The following is a 20,933-nucleotide window of genomic DNA, read 5'->3' as shown; positions in this document are numbered from 1 at the left end:
AGTGTGTCTGTGGGGGTGCACTCAGGTTTTTGGCTGTCGGATGGAGGGCCTGGAGGATGGTGCTCTCCATCTCAGCAGGAACCAGATGTCTCCTGGGAGGGGACATCTGGACCTGAGTCCTGGCCTTCAGAGCCCCTGCTTTTCCATCCACCAAGCTACCCTCAGCCCCCAGGCTGTGGGGACAATTCTCTCTCAGGGTCACTTTCTCAGCCCCTGGCTGGGACTTGTGGCTAAAGGCACGCTAACCTCCCCTGCGCCTGCCCCAGTTACTCTGACCGAGGAGCCCTGCCGGGCATACCCTGCTCGCCTCTCTCAGCTGGAAGCTGACTCAGAGCACGTGCTCTGACCGCTTCCTGTGGAGGCCTCTGAAGCCATCTGACCCAAGGGTTCCTCACCCGACTCTCCACGTTCCCCTTCCATCACTCAGTCCCCTCCTGTAGGGGTGCTCAGGAGAGAGACATTTCAGCCCCTTGTTGGTCCATGGCTCCTTGGGTGGCCCAAGGAAAATCCATCAGCACACGCTAAAACCTCCATCTCCTCATCCCATCTCTGGTCTCTGGAGGCCCTGAGGAGGCAAGAGAGATGCAGAGAGCCAGACGTCAAGGCCACTGCTGGGGGACCTGCTAGGTGGTGGTCAGTTATAGGGACAGACCCTCAACACACTTCTTCCTGTCAACTTTTTATGCACAAGCTATGAGTTCTTCACAGAAGTTGCGCATTACCTCAGTCAATCAGCGAGAACAACTGGACATAAATAGGCCCTTCCACCCCCCACCTGCAGCCCGGACGCGCGCCCGCACCTAGGGCGCGGCACTGCTGTCACTGGGTGTGGGCACGTGTGCGAGCCGGTGCCCACGGAGCCTGGCCCTCTAGTGAGGTCCACATGGCGAGAACAATTCTTTTTATAAGTTTTCATTGTTTCTTAGGCTTTTATCACACCCGTTTTCTGTTCGGTCTCTCACCCATGCAATTATGGAACAAAATTTTTCAAAAAACTGAGAACCATTACACACTTTCTTTCAGTTCCAAATCCGCCTTACTTCAAATTCATTTTTCCACATGAAATTTGGGGAAAGGGGCAGAATTTGGAAAGCCCCACAGAAGAGACCAGACACGGGACGTCATAAAGGCCTGAGCCATGAGGCGCCAGCGGCGGCGGCTACACAGGGGACCTCTCTTCCAGGAGCCGTGGCCCCCCGTCATCCACAGCAGAGGCCGAAGGAGGCAGCAGTGGGGAAACCTGGAACCAACACTTAGCGTTCTCCTACTTAGTGTCTGCAGCTGGGCTTAAGAGATTGGTGCAGGCAGGGAGACACTCTCATCCTTAGCTCACCCCAAAGGCAGCTCTGGGCTCTGTCTGAGATTGGGCTGGGCTGAGAAGGGAGGGCAATGGCTGAATGCAATCGAAAAGGCGGGGGGTTTTTAAGGATGACACTAGGCATCTCCTGATTACACGGGGAAGGCTGGCTCACCCTTTCAGTAACCACACACAGAGAGCCGTCTGCCTGCCCCCGCTCCTTAGCCATCGTCGCCATTTCCAAACCACTTTCTTCCATCTTGACCATCTCTTGAAAATCTCGTGCTCCTGCAGGTCACCGTCATGGAGGGATTCCACTGTCTCTCCTCTACCCATGGAGTGCGTTTTCATTCCTGCTCCTCCTCTTCATTCCCCTCTCCAGCACCCACGGGTAACCCTTCCAACTCCCGGGCCCCTCAACGACCTGGCCTCCCCAGTGCTAACACCCTTCATGCACTGGTTAAACTCAAGTTGGGTTGCCTGTGTCTAACATGGGAGAGAAATAAACCTGTGAACTCTGGATGTCTGTTATATAAGTTGAACCTACTTCCTAAATTATGCAAAGGAGAGTCTGTCCGTTACTGAGAAGCAGTAAGACCCGGAGAGGAAATACTGAGTTGACCACGGCAGGCGGGGCAATAGATGGCTTCACAGGATCCCAGCGGCCCCAAGCTTGGCCTGGAAATAGCCACCACACCTGAAGGGCCAAAGGGACAGGAGGCAGGCCGTATCAGTGGAGACCTAAGTGGACATCGACGTCCAGGGCAGGTGTGTCTCCCTGTAATATCAGCACCAGGTAAGTCCCAGAGCTGTCAGGTACCACCCTGGCAAAGTGATGGGAGACCCTGGAAGGGACCAAGATTCTGCGAACAGAGGCTCAGACTCGGAGTTAGTGGAGCTATGACGACTTAAAGACTCTATGGAGTTGTCACTGCTCCACCACCCACCCCTACAGCTCCTCAGGGACTGAGGGACATTTACACATGGGGTGACCCTTATCAAAAGCCACCAGCCAAATCTGGGGGGTTCCAGGGCCTCTCTGCCATGCAGATTCATCACTTTCAGATAATTGCTGAATTAGGGTCCTGGGACGATTGCTTTTATCACTCAAAGCACATCGCTGCCTGAGACCACCAGAGACTGCAAGGCCACTCCCCAGTGACCTTGCTAAGAGCTGACGTGTCATAGGTAAAAGCTACTCCTATGGAGGCAAAATAAGAAAGGGGTTCAGTAACCATGCAAGGAATATCAGAATGAGGAATCCCTTCGGATATGTGAAGGGAGAGCAAAGCCCAGCAACCAGCCCTTTCCTGGGTACCAGAGCATTCAGGTTCCAACTGCCCAGACGTCTGCCTCTGTCTGTGTATGTAGGTGCCCACCCACAATCTATCTGTCTATCTATCCATCCACCCATCCATCCATCCTGGATGCGGTTCCCCTATATTCCGTCTTGCTAAGAAAATCTCAACTTCGCTTAAATATTCATTCCTCTGGGAGATGCCTGGAGGACCACAGCCAGCAGGACGAGTCTCCTGCTGCGGGATCATGGGAAAGCGTCTTGGTCGAAACTGGGGAGCTATTTGAGTCTCAAGGGCTCAGCAGAGCTGGTGACCCCGGCAAGTGGCCTTTCAAGGACTCTCCTAGAACCTCAACTCAACCATAACTCCTTGGAATTCATATCCTCTGGTTTATTTTGAGCAACAGTATTTTAACGCCAGAAAATTCCCATGTTTCCTTTAGTGACCGGTATTTAAGTTTATAGGATGAAAAATACGATTTGATTTTCTCTGGTGCCTTTTCCCTACGGTAGAGCAGTGCTTAATGAAGGACCAGAGGACAGGTTTCCATAGAAAACACTTTTTTAAAGGGGGACTCTATCTAGGGTTTAAATTCAGATATGCCTCACGTGAACCCTCAGGGCCACCAAAGTGTGAAGTTACTACATCACTTATTTGCAAAGAGGCTCTGGGCTTCTTGATCGCTGAATTTGTACTAAAGACAAAGACAGGAGCTGCAGCAAACACTCAGCACTAATTGTGTGCAGGCTGGGCTTCAAAGTCTGGGTGCACCAAGCAACACAGTCACCACAATGGTCCCATGAGGTGGGGGTGACTGTTGCTCCCATTTTACAGATGAGGCAGATGAGGCCCAGAGAGATTGAGTCACTTGCCCAAGGTCACACAGCATGAAGTGGCAGAGAGCTGGGCGCACACCCCGGCTGAGGCTGACTTCACAATTGAAGGAAGTCTATCCAGACATCAAAAAAGATGAAACCCAGGAGAGGTTATCAGGGAGTCACTGACAGAAATGAGCCCAGACTCCCCTAAGAGCCATTTCGAGTGACTCTTCTTGCCCTGAAGAGGGTGACCCCCATGGCCTTGCAAGTTCTTCCCAGGCTGATGGAGAATGGGAGTGTGGCATGTCCAAGTAGACAGGTGCCAGGAGAAGAAGCTGCCCAGTGCCTGGGAGAGCTAGCCTGGTCCCCAGCTGCTGGCAGAAGCAAATAGTCTTCCGGTGCCAGAAAGGAACAGGGCGAGGGATGGAAGAGGGCGGCATGTTGCCAAGGAGCACCAGAGGGCTGGGCTCTGGGGCAGCCCAGGAACCATGGGGGACGTGGGCCTGTCCTCACTGATACTAAGAAAGGTGCAGACACTTCCCTGACAGGGAGGAACTCCCAGGGAAAACTCCAGAGTCAGGGACAGGCACTATCGGCCCGGGTGGAACCCCGACCCTGTGACTAATGGGCAGCAGGAGCCCTGGAGCTGGGTCCAGCTCCACCCTGACCACCCAGGCGACCCTGGTGACTCTCCAGGCTCCTGTCTGACCTCAGTCTCCTCCTGTCTGTGATGGGGGTGGTAGGGTATCAGGACGATTCCATGAGATATCAACAGGGGTCCAGGCACATGGCAGTGTTCCTGGGCCATGCTACCCCAACATTCTTAGAATTTTCTAGAAGAAAGTTATATTTTCACACACGCACGTGTGTGCATGCACACGACTTCCAGTGGGGAAACTGTTAATATTTCATGAGGTTGTGGTTAAGCCAAGAACTCAGTTCTCAGCCAAGGAAATCAAATTTTAAAACCCCAGGGGAGCTGCCTGAGAAGCACTGACAAGCCTCTCTAACGGCTTCTCCGAAGCTCCGTGTGCCCGGCACCCGGACTCCCGTGCCGCGGAGGCCCCTCAGCAGGACTGGAGCCTCTGAGCGCAGCACGGCGCGCGCGTGGTGCCGTCGTGCGGCCTCTCTGTGGACTGGACTCCCCCGGGAACACAGAGGACTGCCCAGGAGGGAAGCAGCCTCTTCCTCAATGGGCCTTTTCTGCTTTTTAACCCCAGAAGGGTATGTTCTGTATGGCGACGCAGAACGCCACCTCACACACTGGAGAACCTGAGCGCCTTCAGCGGTGTGTCTTGCCCTTCAAAACTTCTTTGTCAAAGACCATCAACTGACTCCATCCGGCCCAGAAGGAGGGGAGGTGGCTCAAAATGGGAACTAAAGCATAGCTGGCGGGGGGGGGGGGCTCTTTGCAGGGGGGCAGAGCTGTTTGCTCCCCGGTGACTTCTTGATTTCGGCTTCTCTCTTCTGCCCTTGGTCTTCACACAGCTTCTCACAATCAAAATACAGCGGGGAGTGGGGGACACCTCCTGCTCGCTAACTGGGATGATCTCCACTTTCCAGTTGAGGAAACTGAGGTCCAGAAAGGGCAAGCCACACTGCCCAGGATGACACAGCTGGCTGGAGGCAGCGTCACCTCCAAAATGTCCCTGAGTGGCTCGCACAGCTGTCCCTCTCCCAGGGTTGAGGCCCAAAGCAGACAGTTGGGATAAGAGGGAGTCCATCCTGAAACTGGTGCCAGACAGCCCAGCACCCAGTCCTCCCCAGGTCCCGAAGATCTCAGAGACCCTGGGGAGGCTGTCCTGATGGAAAAACAAACAGACAACCCCCCAACACCTACCTGAAGTGACCTGGTGCTTAAATTTGGGTTTGATGGTGTGCTGGGTTCTGCATTTGTGAAATGGGGCATGCCTGGTGGGCCAGCTGGGAGCAGGAGCCGTGTCTGCTCTCACACCTTCCCAGGCCTGGAGGAGGTAATTGCTGGGTCTCCGGGAGTGCAAAAGTAAACAGGGGGCGTCCTCTTTGCAAAGTACCACCCTTAATTACACCAATAAGAACTTGAAAGCAAGCCTTGCCACAGAGAATCAGCAATGCCGATTTAACCTAAACACAGAAACTAGAAGGTCTCTAGCAGTTCACTCTAATTATTTAACTAAGTCCACCAGCACCCCAGTAATTGTGCTCCATTCCTGCCTAGTGAAGGCTGCTATGGTCACGAGATACTTAAAGCATTCTTAAAGGCAGGAATTCAAGTGTTAACCAGGATATGGTAGATTTCATTATAATTTCACATGGTTCTTACTACCTGGCCCCAGAAAGAGGAAAGAGGTTGGTGCAAGGATTTCTATTATTATTACTGTAATAATTATTCTTATCCTATTTATTACTATTGTTGAGATGTAAGCCAAAGCAATTGTGTAGGACTTCCAGGAAAACATCTTAAAGTGTTGTTGACTCAGCTAAAAAGGCAGCCTTTCATCCTCTTCCTCCCATCACAACCACTTTTTTCTTCTTCCCAGAATGTCGATGCAATGGATGGAGCTCCAGCAGCCTTTTTGGCCCTCAGAAAAAGAAGCTTGAAAAGCTTCTAAAGAAAGACCTCTGAAGACCTTCAGGGAGATAATAGCCAGATTCTCCCATCTTTTGGCCTTTTGGTTTTAACTGAAAAAGCAACAGTATTCCAAAAACCAAGTAGTTCAGCTTGAATCCTCTCTGTTGCCTCTACTTTGGTTGCCACTAACCACAGACAAGTCATTTTAAACTCTCCTGTGCTTCAGTTTCCTTGTCTAAAATACAGAGATAATAAAATTACTGACCTCACAACATTGTTATGAAGATTATACACACACACACACACATATATATATGTAATAGTAAGAGCTATACACACACATGTTAAAAAAAATGACAGCTCCCAGCCGTGGTGACCTACAGAAACCATCAAATGGTTCTGCACTACAAACAGACTTTAGTACCTTCTTGTTTGTTTGTTTTTTTCTTTTTGAGCCTGGTTTTCCATCTTTAGGGCTGGTTATTGAACTCAGCAATACAGTAAATTCCCTTCCCCTAAGTTGACCACAAGCACAGAAACCTACCCAGCACGGCCCTCAACCCACAGCTTGCTCTAAGCCACTGCACACGTCCAGGGTGGCCAAGATAAAGAATCTGCATCCTGCCTCGGCCATCAGTAGGATGGGCAAGTCTGCAGTCCACAGGCCCTCTGACAGTGCCCAGACTCAGAGACTGGCTCAGGAATTTGCAGAAGATTTGGACCAGTTCATCAGTGTCCAGGCTGGCTGAGCAGGCCCACCATCACTGCCTCTCATACAGGATCCTCCCATTAGGACCCTCTCCAGCCACCAGCCAAAGTCCCTTCTCACTAAATCTCTGCTTTCGGCTCTAGGGGACAGTGTGGGCAGGGTCTCATTCTGCTCAGACCCCAACCCTCCCCACCCAGGGACCTAGTATTGAGCAATAGCCAGGGAGGCTGCTTCGAGGATGTTCCCTAAGCCTCGCATGGGGCGGCTCTGATTTCGAAAGTTGCTATGAGTCTGCTGGTCCTTCACTTCTGTTTACTTCTTGGGAGCCTCTCATATGGACGGCTGGTCTGGAGGCCTTTGTGCCTGAGAGAAGCAGCCATCCTTCTTGGGGACTGTTTTCATTTGGGTTCCTTCCCAAGAGAGGCAGAGACAACATTCAAGTGAAGGAGTTTGTTTAGCTAATGGTCCCAGGAAATATCAGCAGATGAGCCGGACAGGGAAAAGGGGGAAGAGCGCAGCCCGTGAAGGGTGGGTCACTGGGCGCTGGGCACCAGCGGGCCTTGGAGCTCAACCCTGCTGTGCCAGGAAGACTCCGGGAGCCTGTGCAGATGAAAACTCTGTTACCCCAGCAAAAGCAATGGGGTATTTATCAAAGGCTGCTGGTGCCGTGTGTGTGTGTGTGTGTGTGTGTGTGTGTGTGTGTGTGTGTGTGTGTGTGTGTGTGTGTGTGTGTGTGTGTGTGTGTGTGTGTGTGTGTTCCATGCAAACAGCAAAGTCCAGAGAAGCCCCACTAGGGGCAAGACACACCAGGCAGCTCTTGCCGGCCCCTCTGGGGCCACTGGCTCTGAGGGGGGAAGCCAGCTGCCACATAAGACATCCCACAGCACCAAGATCACCATGCTGGGGGAGCCACGTGCTGGGGCTCCAAGCCACAGCCCGGCTGAGTTCCCAGGACGGGGCGGCAGCAAGCCTCAACTGCACTGACTGGCAGCTATGAGAGTGCGCCATTCTGTACATGCAAGCCAACACCTGACCACAATCAAAAGACAGCTCTCTAGTGAGGCCCACCCACCTGGGCCCTTCCTGCAGTCCGCATCCACAGGCACACACAAAATCACATGGCCATTTTCGCCACTAGGTTTTGGGTAATTTGTTACAAAGCAGGAATAACCAGAACAGAAGGAAAACCCCCACATTACTCAGTATGCTACTGAAGAAAATGCATTGTGCTTACCAAGGATCCATTAGTCCAGGCTGGTGATAATTACACCACATCTTCAAGAAAAACCCAACACTGAATTCTCATTTTTGTTGTTTCCCCCCAAGCCAAGACTTGGCGCACTTCATCTGCATTTCAAGGGAGACACTTTTGACTGTGCTTGTCGAACCTGAATATTCACGGACACCTGGGACAGCTCCTTGTAATGCTGAACACCTCAGCCTGGATTCCAGCCAAGGTAAGGAAAGTCCTGCGAAGCCTAGGGATGTGCCAGATTCCCGGTCAGGCTTGAGACTGGCACCTGCCAGGAATCCTCCAGAAGCTAACGTGCCACCCCCACGGGGGCCGGCCAGGGGGAGTTCAGGTTCTGGGTCCTGTTCAGCCGTGTCGTGCTAATGTCATGCACTTGCTGAGAAGAGTTCTTCTTGCTGTTGGGTTCTTCCGAAGGTGCCCTGACTTGGCCAAGAACTAATTAACACACACCAGCTAATTTGGCATCCTGGGGTCTCCAGGTGTTGTTTAAAAACTGCTACTCAACTCCAGCACCAAGGGGAGCAGGAGACGTCTCCTGTGAGAACTGGCGCTGGAGCCCTCCCCCTGGAGCCCTCCTCTGAGGGCTGGCTGCACCCTTCACAGGGGTTTAGGGAGCAAGGCTGGCGGGTCCCGGGTGCAGAAGCTCGGGGGTATCACAAGGTCCCCCAGGGAGGTGGAGCTAACCCTGAGATCTGGGCTCTGGAGGGCGGCCAGTTTCACAAAAGTTGCTCAACGAGAACCAGAACTTATGGGGACTGAATGAGGTGATGTTGGAAAAGAGGCCAGGAATTGGTACCCCGAGCGGACGCAGGATCTCACTCCCCAGCCCAACTGCTGCGCTGCCAGGAAGCTAGAGGACACGTGCTTCCCTGGCGTCACCTCCCTTGGGTCTCCCATCTGGATTTCATGGTTTGGGGAGCTGCTGAGGAGGCCTGATACCCCACCCACCGGCCAAGACCCCTGAGCACCCCTCCACTCCCCTCCCCTTCCCCCTTCCTCCTCCAGACTCAGCATGTGAATCCACCTCCCCTGCCCCGTTCTCCCCTCCCCAACCCACCCCAGTTCATACTGTCAGCTCCTTGGAGCTTCTGGGGCTCCTTCCTGAAGCCCCACATCCCCAGTTCGGGCTTGCACTCCCAGCTTTCACCTGGCTCCCCACTGCTACCGTGAGTGACTGCAGTGCTCAGTGGAGGCCTGGTGCTCAGCCCCCCACGGCCCCTGGACGCCCTCACCCAGGACTGGCTCACTGCCTGGCGCAGGGGCGCACGAGCCACCAGGCAGGCCCAGGAGCCCCAGCTCTTCACCGAGGGGCCTGGAACAAGCGGCAAGCTGTTGGAGCCTCATCGCGAGGACTGGACCGGAGGCACACAGACTCTAGACCTGAGGAGTTCAGGCGTTGGGGGCTGCCGGGACTGCCCTCGTTACTGACTCACCCGGCAGCACTGAGTGTAGGAGAGGCCAAAGGCCCGAGCCCTCCTCGCACAGTCCCGGCCTCCTTGGCAAAACAGGATAATGAAACCCCACTGGGCTCAACACAACCCAACCCCGCAGGGCCAGTCTCTCAAAGGTGCCAAAGTGTCCTCTCAGGCTGTGTAGACAGGGCTGTAATTCACATCTGCTAACTCGTATTAGGCGCCTGCTACATGCACCTCCGCCCACTCCTGGATGTGGAAAGGTCACCCCAAGGCATGCACCTGAAATCCAGATTCCTGGGCCCCTCTGCAGGCCTGGAAATCCAACAGGCCCAGGCTTGGGGCCCGAGACTCTCAATTAAGGGTCAGGGTGATTCGTGTGATCTGGCAGGGTTGGGATTGGTTCTTGCAAACTGAAGGCTCCTGAGTCCAGCCCCAGGTGTCAAGGCCTGCTCCCCTGTCACAGGGTGGTGTGCTCTGTTTATCACACTTGGGGCCGTGGGCCTGGCTGGGAAAGGACAGTTGCCCAGTGTGCAGCCTCCCCCACCAGCAAGTGGCACCCTAACCTTTCTCCCTTACTCCGCTCCCACCTCAGTCCCCTCGCCTCTGGACCCCGGAAACCCGTGGTGGGGGGAGGGCTGAGGGATGCATCACTGTCATCAGGCCCAGAGGCTTGCAGGGTGGGGCCGAAGAGGGCTTGGTGAGCGTGGGGGGCTCAGTGACAGCGCCCACCACCAGCGGGGCTCCAGGAGGCCCGGTATTAAAGCACTGAAGGGAGTGGGGGTCCAGCAGCAGGGAGGCAGGGAGGCAGGGAGGACTCAGGGCAGGGAGCATAGTCTTCACAGCACCACCTGAGCAGGAGCGGCCACCCTGGGAGGGGCAGGGAGGATGCCGAAGGGCCACCCGAGCGAGCGGGTGGGAGGCGCATTAGGCTGCCCCACTGCCGGCTCCCTCCCGGCTCAGCTGGAGCTCCCTCTCCCTTTTTCCCGTTTTCCCTCCGCATTTCTGCCTCCCTCCCTCCCCAACCCCACACACACCTCGGGACCCGCCCCCTCCTCCGAAACTCACCTCCGCTAGCTCCTCTCCTCAAAGAGGCTCTTTGGAAGTTCTCCCCACTCCCCTCGAAACCGTCCTCGCCCCTCTCCAAGGCGCCCTCCTGTCTTTCTCACTCCTTCTCTCCCCTTCAGCGACTAGCCCCGCACTTCTCCATCCCTTGGGGTCCCTGCTCCTTCCGCCCTCCATGCCCCTCTCCCCTCCCCGCAGCGCAGCCAGGCTGCTCCGCCTTGACCCAGCGCGCACCGTCCTCTTCCCCAGCCGCCTCCCCGCGCTGGCGGCGCCAGGGCTGTTTGGCCGGAGTCGGAGTCGGGTCTGGCCAGCAGGTGCAGAGGAAGGTCCAGGCGCCCGCACCCCAGCCCCCTCCACCCCTGCGCGGAGACCGTCCATGGCGCCCTTCCACTCCCAGGATCAGGGGAGCCCTGGGGCCGCGGAGACTGACCCACCCTGTCCTGGGAGCATGGTCATCACCCGTTTCCCTTTCAAATAAAAAGAATGTGGTAGGAAGGTGGTCAAATTGAACCTGGATTCAATTAAGGATCTGTGAGTGTGAAATTAAATTTTTAATTAAAAGTAGAGGGGCAAAATTCCCAAGAAAAGAGTTAAAATAGCGATAACCCCATTTTGTCCGGTGCTGTCAGTGGGAAGGTTGGAAGATGGAGGAGGGGCTCTGTCTGCAGTTCAGGTTGGAAGGAGAAAAGGTGGCAGCTTTATACAGGACCTGTGGAAGCCTAGTCTGCTCACCATGAAGATGGACTCAAAATCTCTGACATTTCCTGCACTGGCTTCTGGGAACTTCAGCGAGAAGGAACAGAGCCGCAGCATCAGTGCTGACGGTGAGCTTCACGGACCTGCACCATCCCAGGCTGGTCCCCGAGCTCCTTGGAACCGAGTCTTTTATTAGAGCCCCAGCTTACAGGACCCCGGGGATTCAGAGCTCAGCTGGGGACAAAAGAGCCAGGAGTGGCCAGATTCAAAGTCGTGGAAAAGCAGAAAGCAGGGCACAGACTCCTCTGTGAAGTGTCATCAGCTCTTGCTGAGCAGCCCCCTGCCCCTCCAGTTTCACTAAAACCCACTCACAAGAGGAGAGCAGCACGGGCCAGCGGGAGCGGTGGGAGGAAGGCCAGGCCCAGGGCAAGCAGCACGGAAACGCCACATGCCGGCAACGAGCTCGTAATTCTGACCTGCTCTCTCCTTAGAACGGAGTCTCTGGGCCAGTGTCGGAGGTTCTCATCCGTGTGGATGCAGAACCTCCATGTTAAGTCATTTCTCTTGGTTATGCTCAAAACCTGGGTGGCAACCATTCACTGTTTTTGTAATAAGAGGGGACAAAAGAATCGAACGGTGAATGTTGCACATACTGGGTTTTGTTCAAGTCAAATAAACAAGGATGTGTTTCTGGGGGTGGGATGCGATTACGGGCAACCTGGCAGGTATAGAACCTTCCAGCCCACTTCCAGGCAGTCTGAGGCTGCAGAGAGCTGGTGTCGCACACCTACCTCAAAGGACGGGTGCGCAGTGGAATGAGTTCCCGTGGGAGCCTTTAGAACACTGCCTGCCTCAGAGTGAGGGTGAAGTGTTCGTATTGGTGGCGTTGCTGCAATAGTCACGCTTCCATCCACAACACACTTTGGGAGATAAAATTTGATTTCTGTGCCTTTCCTGGGGGACAGCATTGGGTCTGGAGCCGCCTGCCGTGTTTAGTGGTGAAGCAGCCTTGGCAGGAAGTGCCGCCTGCTCCCCTGACACTCAGCACTCCCAGCCTGGGTCTGCGACAGTCCGATTTGGAAGGGGGAGGCTGCCTCCGAAGTTCCCCAAACGGGCAGAGCCACAGAACAGGTGGATCCAAGTCCTAGCTGCTTCGCTCCCGTCCCTTCCCTCTCCTGGGCGGCATCTGGGCAGGGCAGGACATAGGAGCTTAGAATAAAGAGCCGCGTTCACGAAATTGCATAGATTAACGTCAGTGCCGCCAAAGCCCACGGAGCCCCCAGGTGCCAGTGCCAGACACGCGTCTCCACGACACCTTCCCTGGGAAGGCTGAGCTATACAGAGGCGCTCCGAGCCTCTGCAGCGAGGAAAGGGGACACTAAAAATCACACTGTAGAAAAATACTGAAGGGCGAGGGAGATGTTCGGGCAATCAAAGAAAGCAAGTAATTTGCAAAACCAGCACATGTACAATTCCACCCTGTTTTGATAAGATAATTAACAGTAATAACAATAGCTCAGACACTGCTCCACACGGCGGGGCATGTGTGTGCCGCCCGCGGACAAAACCCCGAAATGCAGAAAGTGCTGATCTCTCCGTTGTGGCATTTTTGTATTTTTTTTAAATCCACTTTTGGGCCCTTGTGTATTTTCCAGATATTCTATGATAAACAAGTGTTACATTTATAAACCATTTCTATATATTTTCCCCTAAGAAACATGCATGAAAAGTCAGGTTTAAGCACCCTTTTAAGTGGAACTGCTGGTGAACAGTAGCCCCGAACTGAGAGGCGGGCCAGGCCCACGCCGGCTCCCCTCCCGCCCTCAGGACTAGGACTAGCTGGGTCCTGTTTGTTACTTTTGTTACTGCCGGGAGACTGGATCAGATTGGGTTTAAGTTTTCATATAGTAGCTTAGTGGAGGTCTTTGCATATGCCAGACGGTCAATGAATGCTATTAAATAATATGTTTCAAAAAGACGGTTCCGGTAGCCTTCCCAGACACATCAAAGTCCAATAACCGCCCCCCCAACCCCAACCCTCAGGGCAAGTGGGTTTCCCCCCTGACGTCTGAGATGCCTCAGCCTCTCAGCACAATGTGGGGGGGGTGTGAGGAAGACCAGGGCAGAGGGGACACTGACAGCCTCTGGTAGCAGGTCCTGAGTCAAATGCACTGCTTATCCCACCCATCTGACTGGAACCTTCTGGAAGGAGGGTATGGGGAAGCCAAGGCTCCCTGAAGCTCAAGCCAGCCCCCAGGCCAGGCAGCCAGCTGGGATGGGATGGCGCAGGTCTGCCGCCCATGCTTCCTTGCCGCAACTGATGCTTCCTTCCCCATCTGTCCTGATGGTGGACAAATTCAGCTGGAAAAATGCTCAATTCCACCAAATAATTACACCGTTGTTGCTGTTGTTTTAACTGAATTGGCCCATCAGTTTAATTAATGCCGGCAGGCAAATAGCCCCCGTGGCCAGGACTGCAGCCAGCCTGCCTTGGTACTGAAAGCCTGCATCTCAGCAAAACAGGGCTCCGCTGGGGGCGTGTGCTGGGGGCAGAGCGGGGGTGGGGGTGCGTCTTGGTTTAAGAATGTTATCATTTCATTAAAAAGACAAGCAAAACTGTTTGGTCAACAGTGACATCAATTTATAAATGACCCTTCCATGTATCCTATAAACGTCTCCTTCTCCAGATTCTGAGGGCCTGAGTTCAGGGAATGTTTTTTTTTAAATCACACACTGAGTGAAAAGAGGAGGATGTTTTGCTGTCAGCGCTGTGAGGAAACGTGCTGTGCGGGGACGTGCACATTTCACACGAGACACTGACTCCTTCCCACAAAGCTCTGCTCCAGGAGTTCACACCAGCACCTCAGATGGATCAGTGCTGCGCCCGGGGTCGCAAGGCCCTGCGCCGACAGGCCCTGCACTGACAGCAATGCGACGCCAGGAAGTTTTAAGCGCACTGTGAACCTCGAACATCTCGGGACGTCTCCAGACAGGCGCTGGAGGTCCAGAGGGGACGGGACCGAGCAAGCAGAAAGACTGACTTCTGTGCGCAGTCCCCTGAGTGCTGATGGTGCCTCAGCAGAGTTCACCCGTCTCTCCATCTGCTCCACCGAGAACCCAAGGAACCCCCCGGCAGATCAGTGCTATGTCACAGGGAGACTCGGGGGTCTGGGAGGCAGTTACAACTCTGGGCCAACAGCATAAGAGAAAAGCTGTCCCCCCGGAAGGCTGATGTCTGTCCCGGTTCCACCACCGCTGTCCCTGGACTAGGGCATTCTTCACGGCTGTTTCCCCACAACTCCTTCAATTCTGTCCGCGAGGCGAGGGTCCTTCTTCCCTCCCCTTCGCCCCCGGCCCCATGAATACTCACCTCTCTGAACCTCAGTGTCCTCAGAAACACAAGAGGCGCTTCTGAGGGCTTTGTAGCCTCAGACTAAGCGTTCGACTCCCAGACCATCACCCACGTGCCAAGGGCCAAGTCCTAAGAGAGCCTCGCCCTCCAAGCTTGCCACTTACTGGGGAGGCGCGAATATGGCAGGAAAGGTGAAACGACGGGATGGGGAGGCATCCCAAAGCTGTACGTGTGAGCTGTATGGGCAGGAGCAAATGCACGGTTCAGCCTGGATCAGCCCTGGGGGCCCAGGAGGCCTCCTTCCCAGAGGAGCCAAGACTGTCTGGGCCCCAGAAAATTCCAAGAGGTGGAGAGAGAAAGCACATATCTGAGAGAACTCTGGCAAAATAACTGGCTTAAAAAATCTCCTAGTGCAACCATTTACATTACAAAGGCAAACTGCAGAACTGAGTTACCCTGTTCGAAAGAGGATTTTGGAAAACCCACACGTCCTTCCCTTTAAGGGGAATGTCTCTCTCCTCTCTGGCTCTCTCTCTCTCTCTCTCTCACACACACACACATACACAGGCACAAGCCAGCTGGCACCTCCAGGCCAGCATCCCAGAAGCGATGCCGGCCTGGATGCTTCCTCCCTCACCCTCAATGCTGCTCTCTTCCCAGAACCATCGCCACACCCGACCGCTGCACAACTTGCTCCCATGCTGGGCACGCATGGTGGAGGACTTGCTGGCAGGTCACCCGTCCTTGGGCAACTCCTTCTAACAACACCGGGTCATCTCTGCTGGGGCTGCACCTCACGAGTGTGCCTGCAGGTCTCTGGGGTCTCACTGGTGGTGTCAGGAAGTCCTGAATTCCTCCCCAGAATTCTTAAATCCTTCCTCAATCCCTCCCGCCAGAGAGCAAGCCCCCTAAATCCAATCAATTAACAGCCCAGAAAGTCAGTCCTGTTGAATGAAAACTAGATGCTAGCACCTAGTCACCCAGCCAGGGGGTGGCTTAAAGCAATTGTGGGTCTGCAGGATGGAGCCGGGGCAGATGAAAACGCTCAGGGAGAGCTGTGTGTGCCGACGTGAAAATATGTCCCTGACATATATTGTTAGGTTAAAAAATCAGGTTCCAAACTAGCTGTCCAATATGATTCCACTAGCTTTTAAAAGGAAGTGTGATGGCAGTGTTTATACGGAGAGAAGCTGGAGCAGGGAAGGCTGGGGGCCACCAAATGCTGCCTTTAGTCGTTTAGAGTTAGAAATTGGGAGGGGGCATTTTTCAACTGTCTTTTTTATATTTTTGGTAATGATTGATATTTCTACATGAGTATGTGATTTTTCATAATCTTAATAAAACAACTAAGCTATTTTCATTCAGTACTTTTGGTGAATAAGAAATGCCTGACTTTCCAGGTAAATCTGTAGAGACAGGAAGCAGATTACAGGTGCCGGCAGGGGCTGGAGCGAAACTGCTTAGTGGCTGTGGGGTGTTCTTTTGCAAAGAATGAAATATAAAAACATTTTGGAACTAGACAGAGGCGGTGATTGTACGACATTGTGAAGGAGCTAAATGCAGCGGAATTGTTCACTTCAATGTTCTCTTACGTGGGTTTTACCTCAGGGTAAAAAAAGGAGTCTGCTGCTCTTTTGGGAAACAAGCCGCCCCATGAGACCGCCTGTTCACCTCCAGGCTGTGTGTTTGTAATCCACCTGGTTCGGAACCGGCGATGTAGTCAGACGCCTGGTCTGTCCGGAGGCGGGGGGGGGGGGGGGGGGGGCTCTGCTTTTGTGTAAAACCACAGGAAGGGACGGCAAACCAGTGGGGGTTAGCTAACGAACTGCCAAGATGCCTTTCGGTTCAAAAAAGAGAGCTCAGGAGAATGAAACCTCTCTACGCATGACATCTGATCATTTTCTTACAGACTGCAGATCTCACCTCAATACAAAAGTGCCAGTCTGACATCCATTGAAACCAGACCTTCTAGAACCTACTCTCTGTCTCTCTCATTTCCATCCCTCTTGATGGCGTATGATACTGAGACGATTTATACGAAACATATTGAAGAGGAGTAAATCCTCAATCGAAAACGTAAGGTTGGGGTAAATGTAAACTGAAGCTGAGTATCAAGATACTGAGAGGGGACATCATCTGAACACATCCGCTGAAGCAATGAAATCACGCGTGGCCGCAGGGCATAAACTCACCTCCGAGATGTATTTCCGTGGGAGGTTTCCCTCCAGGGGACACCCCCTCATCCCACCCTCAGGAAACCCAGCAAAGGCTGAAATCCCTGCACGGGATGGACAGACAGACACCAGGCGCAGACCCTGCCCACACTCGCCCAAACCTCCCACCCGGCCAGCCTTCCCTGCACCCAGGTTTGCAGACATGCACACCGCACGTCCCCACGGGACATCTTTCCGTGTGAGTGAGGAGGAACACAGACCAAACTCCAGCCACACTCGGTAGGGGTGATTCATCACCCCAGTCCAAATGAGCAAATGTGTGTGGGGATGGGGCGGGGAGCGGGGAGGGGCCGAGGTCGGAAGGTGCCAGAGAAAGGCTGAACGAGCAATGGCCCCTCGGTGGTCATCTGGATTTCTTGGAAACTGCCTGTACTGCTTACCCGGTGTAGAGCTTCGCGTGTCGTCACTTTCTTCCAAATCCTTTTCTCCTCTCTCCGTCCCCCACCTCTCCCTCCCCTCCCTTCCCCGGGGCTCCCTCTCCTTCCCTCTCCCATCCCTCCCTCCCTCCCCCGCCCTCCTTCTCCCCCTGAGGAGGTCCAGCTGGAGAGAGACAGCTCTCTGAGTTCAGTTGGTGCAGACAGGACTAAAGTAAACAGACTGGTCACCGGGCAGGCAGTTAGCAGCCTTTGGACAGATGATCAGCGCTGGGCTGGTGGCGGACCACACACACAAAGCCCCTTCGGACCACACAGGCATCGCCTGCCCGCCTGCCTCCCCACACACAACGCACGCAGGCTGGCCTCGCCTCATCGCGTTTCCTCTGTGCCCCGGGAGGCTGGGAGAAGCGTCTAGACACCCGGTGGGGCCCCTCTAACCAGGCGTGCATGTGCCTCGGGGTCTCACTCTGCGGGCTGCGCCCCTTCGGGCCTCAGTTTCCCCGTCTGTGAGCTGGGGTGGTCACTGCGGTTGGTGTGCAGGGTGTCTGGGCGCTGCCTCCTGGGGCCCAGCGCTCACCCCCCTAGGACTCGCACTCCCATCGGTTCCCTCCAGCTAGCGGCCTGCATCCTCCCCAGGCTCTGCACAAGACCCTGGTGGGCCTCGCTGAGTGCCAGCCATGCCTTCCCTGTCCTGAGACAGCTGGAAGCTGCCTCCCTCCAGAAAGCCTCACCAGTGGAGGTCCTGGGTGTGAGCTGACGTCTGTGCCACCCCTTCAATGAAGCCGACCCCTCTCCCGTGGACATGAGAGGCTCGTGAGCCAAGGCGGTTGTTCAGGGTCTGCTGCTCCTCCCCCGCTCACCGCCCTTCACCCACCCCCACCACCTGCCATTCCTCCACGTCCGGGGTGGGGCTCCCAAGTCCCCGGATGCTTCCTTAATGAGGAATCTGGGAAGGGGGTCCATCTCCTTAGACTCACCAGGCTTATCAAATAGAGATGTTGCCCCCTAGGGTGATGGAGGGGGTGCAGCTAGTCTCCATCCTGGTAACACCCCAAACCACTGCTCCAGGGTGGGGTGTGTGGCCTCGCGCTGCCACGGCCCCATCTGCAGGCTCTGCTCGGCTCCCAGCACGGCCAGTGCTGACCAGGGCCATCTGTCTTCATTATGCAGGTTTATTTGGGGAGGTGAGCGATGGGGGCTGTCATGGCTGAGAGAAGCCTTGATCTACTGGCAGACGTGCTTTGAAGCCCCCGTCAAGGTTGCTGTTCCGCAGATCAGAGCCAGACGGAGGGCAGCCCTGGGCCATCCCCACAGAATGGGGGAGGTTGCAGTCCTGGGTCTCAGGGAGCCCTCCCTGGGAGAATCAGGTGTGAGCCAAGCCTCTGAACTCGGCACTGCTGCCCTGTCCATCTCCCTCCACTGTCCAGCCATGTTTAATGAGCACCTGCTGTGGGAGTCACCAGCCCACACTCCAAGGACGTAACAATGGACACCAAGGACAGAGGTCTCGTCATCTGGAGGGAGAAGCAGACAAGGAGCAGAGACATACGTTAGGTTCTCAGAGAACAAGGAGAACACCCAATACAACCGGACAGGATGGTGGGGTGGAGAGCCTGCCGTCAGAGCATCCCTGGCTGGGGCTCTGTTTGAACTTATATCCCGGAAACTCTTCCGGAACACCATCAGGTGGAATGTGTCCGTGACTCTTGAGTCATCCTCCCAGGTCCAGGCCGCTGAAGCACCTGCCTGGGATACCTGCACTCAGTTTCTTTGTCTGGAAAATGGGCCTACGGTTGCTGTGAGGATTGAATGAGGTCACACAGGCAAAGCCCAAGTGAGACCTGGGACTGCAGGAGAAGCCCCTTGTTAATCCGTGGGTGAGGTCATCAGATGCTGAAGAGGCTCTGCCATCTTGGGCATGAGGAAAGACCTGGTCCCATTCCTCAAAGTTCTCTCTACCACATTGCCCTGTTCCTTGGGACGGTATTAAATTATAAGTGAATAATCACAAGGATAAGAAGGGCTTTCCATGGAGGAGGAACCCTGAAATCATTTCCTTGCTGAAACAGGCAAGGCCGTGCCTTGCAGATATAAAGAGGGGGACGGAGCAGGACTAAAGTAGTAGAGGGATGACGCAGTGGAGAAGGAAGGATCTCATTGCAGTCCCCAAGAAAGGTGATAAGAGGGTGCTTTTCATTCTGGGGCCTCCTCTCACTAGAACTTCCAGGTTGAATCCTGGCTGGATCCCACGCTGCGCGTGGGTGTGATCAAGACAAATTACAAATCCCCCTGAACCTCAGTTTGCTCATCCATGAAATGGGCCTATAACCCTGTCACCAGGAGGGTTGTGGACATCGAGTTTTGAAAGGTGCAGCTCGTGCCCAGCACGTAGTAGGTCAGCAGTTCCATCTCCTTTCCCTTCGCCCCACGCCTTTTCCTTCCTTCCTTTTTTTTTTTAAACCACTAACATATTGCACTTAAAAACTGGAGAAACAAGTTGGGATATAGTTCATTGGTAGAGCAATTCCCAGTGCCCCCACCAAGGGGGGGCAGAACCTGGAGGAACAGCCAATCTGGACAAGCACCCACCTCACGCTGAGCGAGTGAGCGTGCCCCCTCCGCCCGAGGGAGCAGGGTGCGGAGGTGGGTTAGGCCAGGAAGCCGGGGAAGCAGAGCCCTGACCCCTGCCTTCTCACAGGCAGCAGGCTTTTGTGTACCTGGAAGCGGCTGCCCAAGGCAGGCCGGCGGGGGAGAGGGGGCGCCAGCTTCCCTGCGTCTCTGGGTCCCAGGTAGACTCACGCTTCTGTCCAGGTGTCGCCGCCACGCACGCCCCTTTCGACGGCTGCGGACCCGGAGGCGCATGCGCAGAGCACTGCGCAGCTCGGCGCCCAGGTGCGCGGCCGGGAGGCTCGCGGCCCGCGGCGGCGGCGGGAATCTCGCGTGGCTTCCCGCACGGGAACCACCGCAGGTCCGGCCGCCCCGCGAGCGCCGCGCAGACCCTCCCCCGGCCCAGCCCTGGCGCGGGCCGCGGAGGCGCTTGCGCTCCCGCTGAGAAACACGGAGGTCATGCCCCGGGGCTCCCCCTCTGCCCTCGCCTCACCGGGGAATCTGACAACAGCCTTGTTATTTATGCAGCTTAATGCGATCCAGAGGCGCTGGCACAGCGCAGGGAGAGGGAAAGCAAACCAGTTTCACTTGCTGCGCTTTAAGCAGGACATGCAGCGAGAGGACGGGGCAGCGCCGTTCACCCCGCTCTGCTGGCCTGGGACACATTCTCAGAGTAGCTCCGGGGCGTGCAGTAAACACTCCCTGATTAATTCCCTCCCAGGAACGGTGCAGACAAGGGGAAAGGCTCCCTGGAAACAGTCTCTGCGTTCATGACTTATAGCATGCCACAGACTTTGAACGTAAGCTCTCTGAAATTGCTTCTTCTTGGGAGAAAATCTAATTTGGATTTGGGTGGCTTTTTTAGGTAGGTTTTTCTCCCCCAAAGTTTATCCTCTCCAAGGCCTCAAAGACTCATGTAATCAACATCACAATTATTTAACACAGTGATGCTATTTTGTTTGTCTGTGTTCTGTGTTCTCTGTGTTTTATTTTTCTTTGCAAAGACACAGCCACTGTGTCACACAGACCTGGTGTGACCCCAGCCCCTCCACTCACTGGGTCTGTGGTCTTGGATAGGTTACTTGGTGTCCCCTTCACTAGTAGACTGGGGGTGGGGCTGAGACTTAGCCCCCCAAAATGTGAGCTAATTAGAGGTGAGAACACGGATGACCCAGCAGAGCCAGACACAGAGCCAGCTTCATGTACCAGTGACTCTCACCCACAGCTGGAGTGTGGTAAAGGTGAACACAAGATGATGGAGCCCA

The 20,933-nt window shown here is 54.8% G+C and overlaps 1 long non-coding RNA gene across 1 annotated transcript in view; it reads right to left on the bottom strand.

Moving 5' to 3' along the window:
* LOC141574339 (uncharacterized) overlaps positions 1 to 20,302 on the bottom strand; it is a 91,305-nt gene extending 71,003 nt beyond the window's left edge. The window contains exons 1-2 of the long non-coding RNA XR_012501246.1: positions 19,779 to 20,302; positions 18,039 to 18,575 (exon numbers count right to left, since the gene is read on the bottom strand). This is a non-coding gene — a long non-coding RNA (uncharacterized LOC141574339). The remainder of the gene's footprint in view (positions 1 to 18,038; positions 18,576 to 19,778) is intronic.
* Positions 20,303 to 20,933: the final 631 nt, after the last annotated feature.

The sequence above is a fragment of the Camelus bactrianus genome, chromosome 21 (genome assembly GCF_048773025.1).
Source record: "Camelus bactrianus isolate YW-2024 breed Bactrian camel chromosome 21, ASM4877302v1, whole genome shotgun sequence".
Lineage (NCBI taxonomy): Eukaryota > Metazoa > Chordata > Mammalia > Artiodactyla > Camelidae > Camelus > Camelus bactrianus.
The sequence above is the reverse complement of the archived record's forward strand: the minus strand, read 5'-3'. Positions and strand labels throughout refer to the sequence as shown.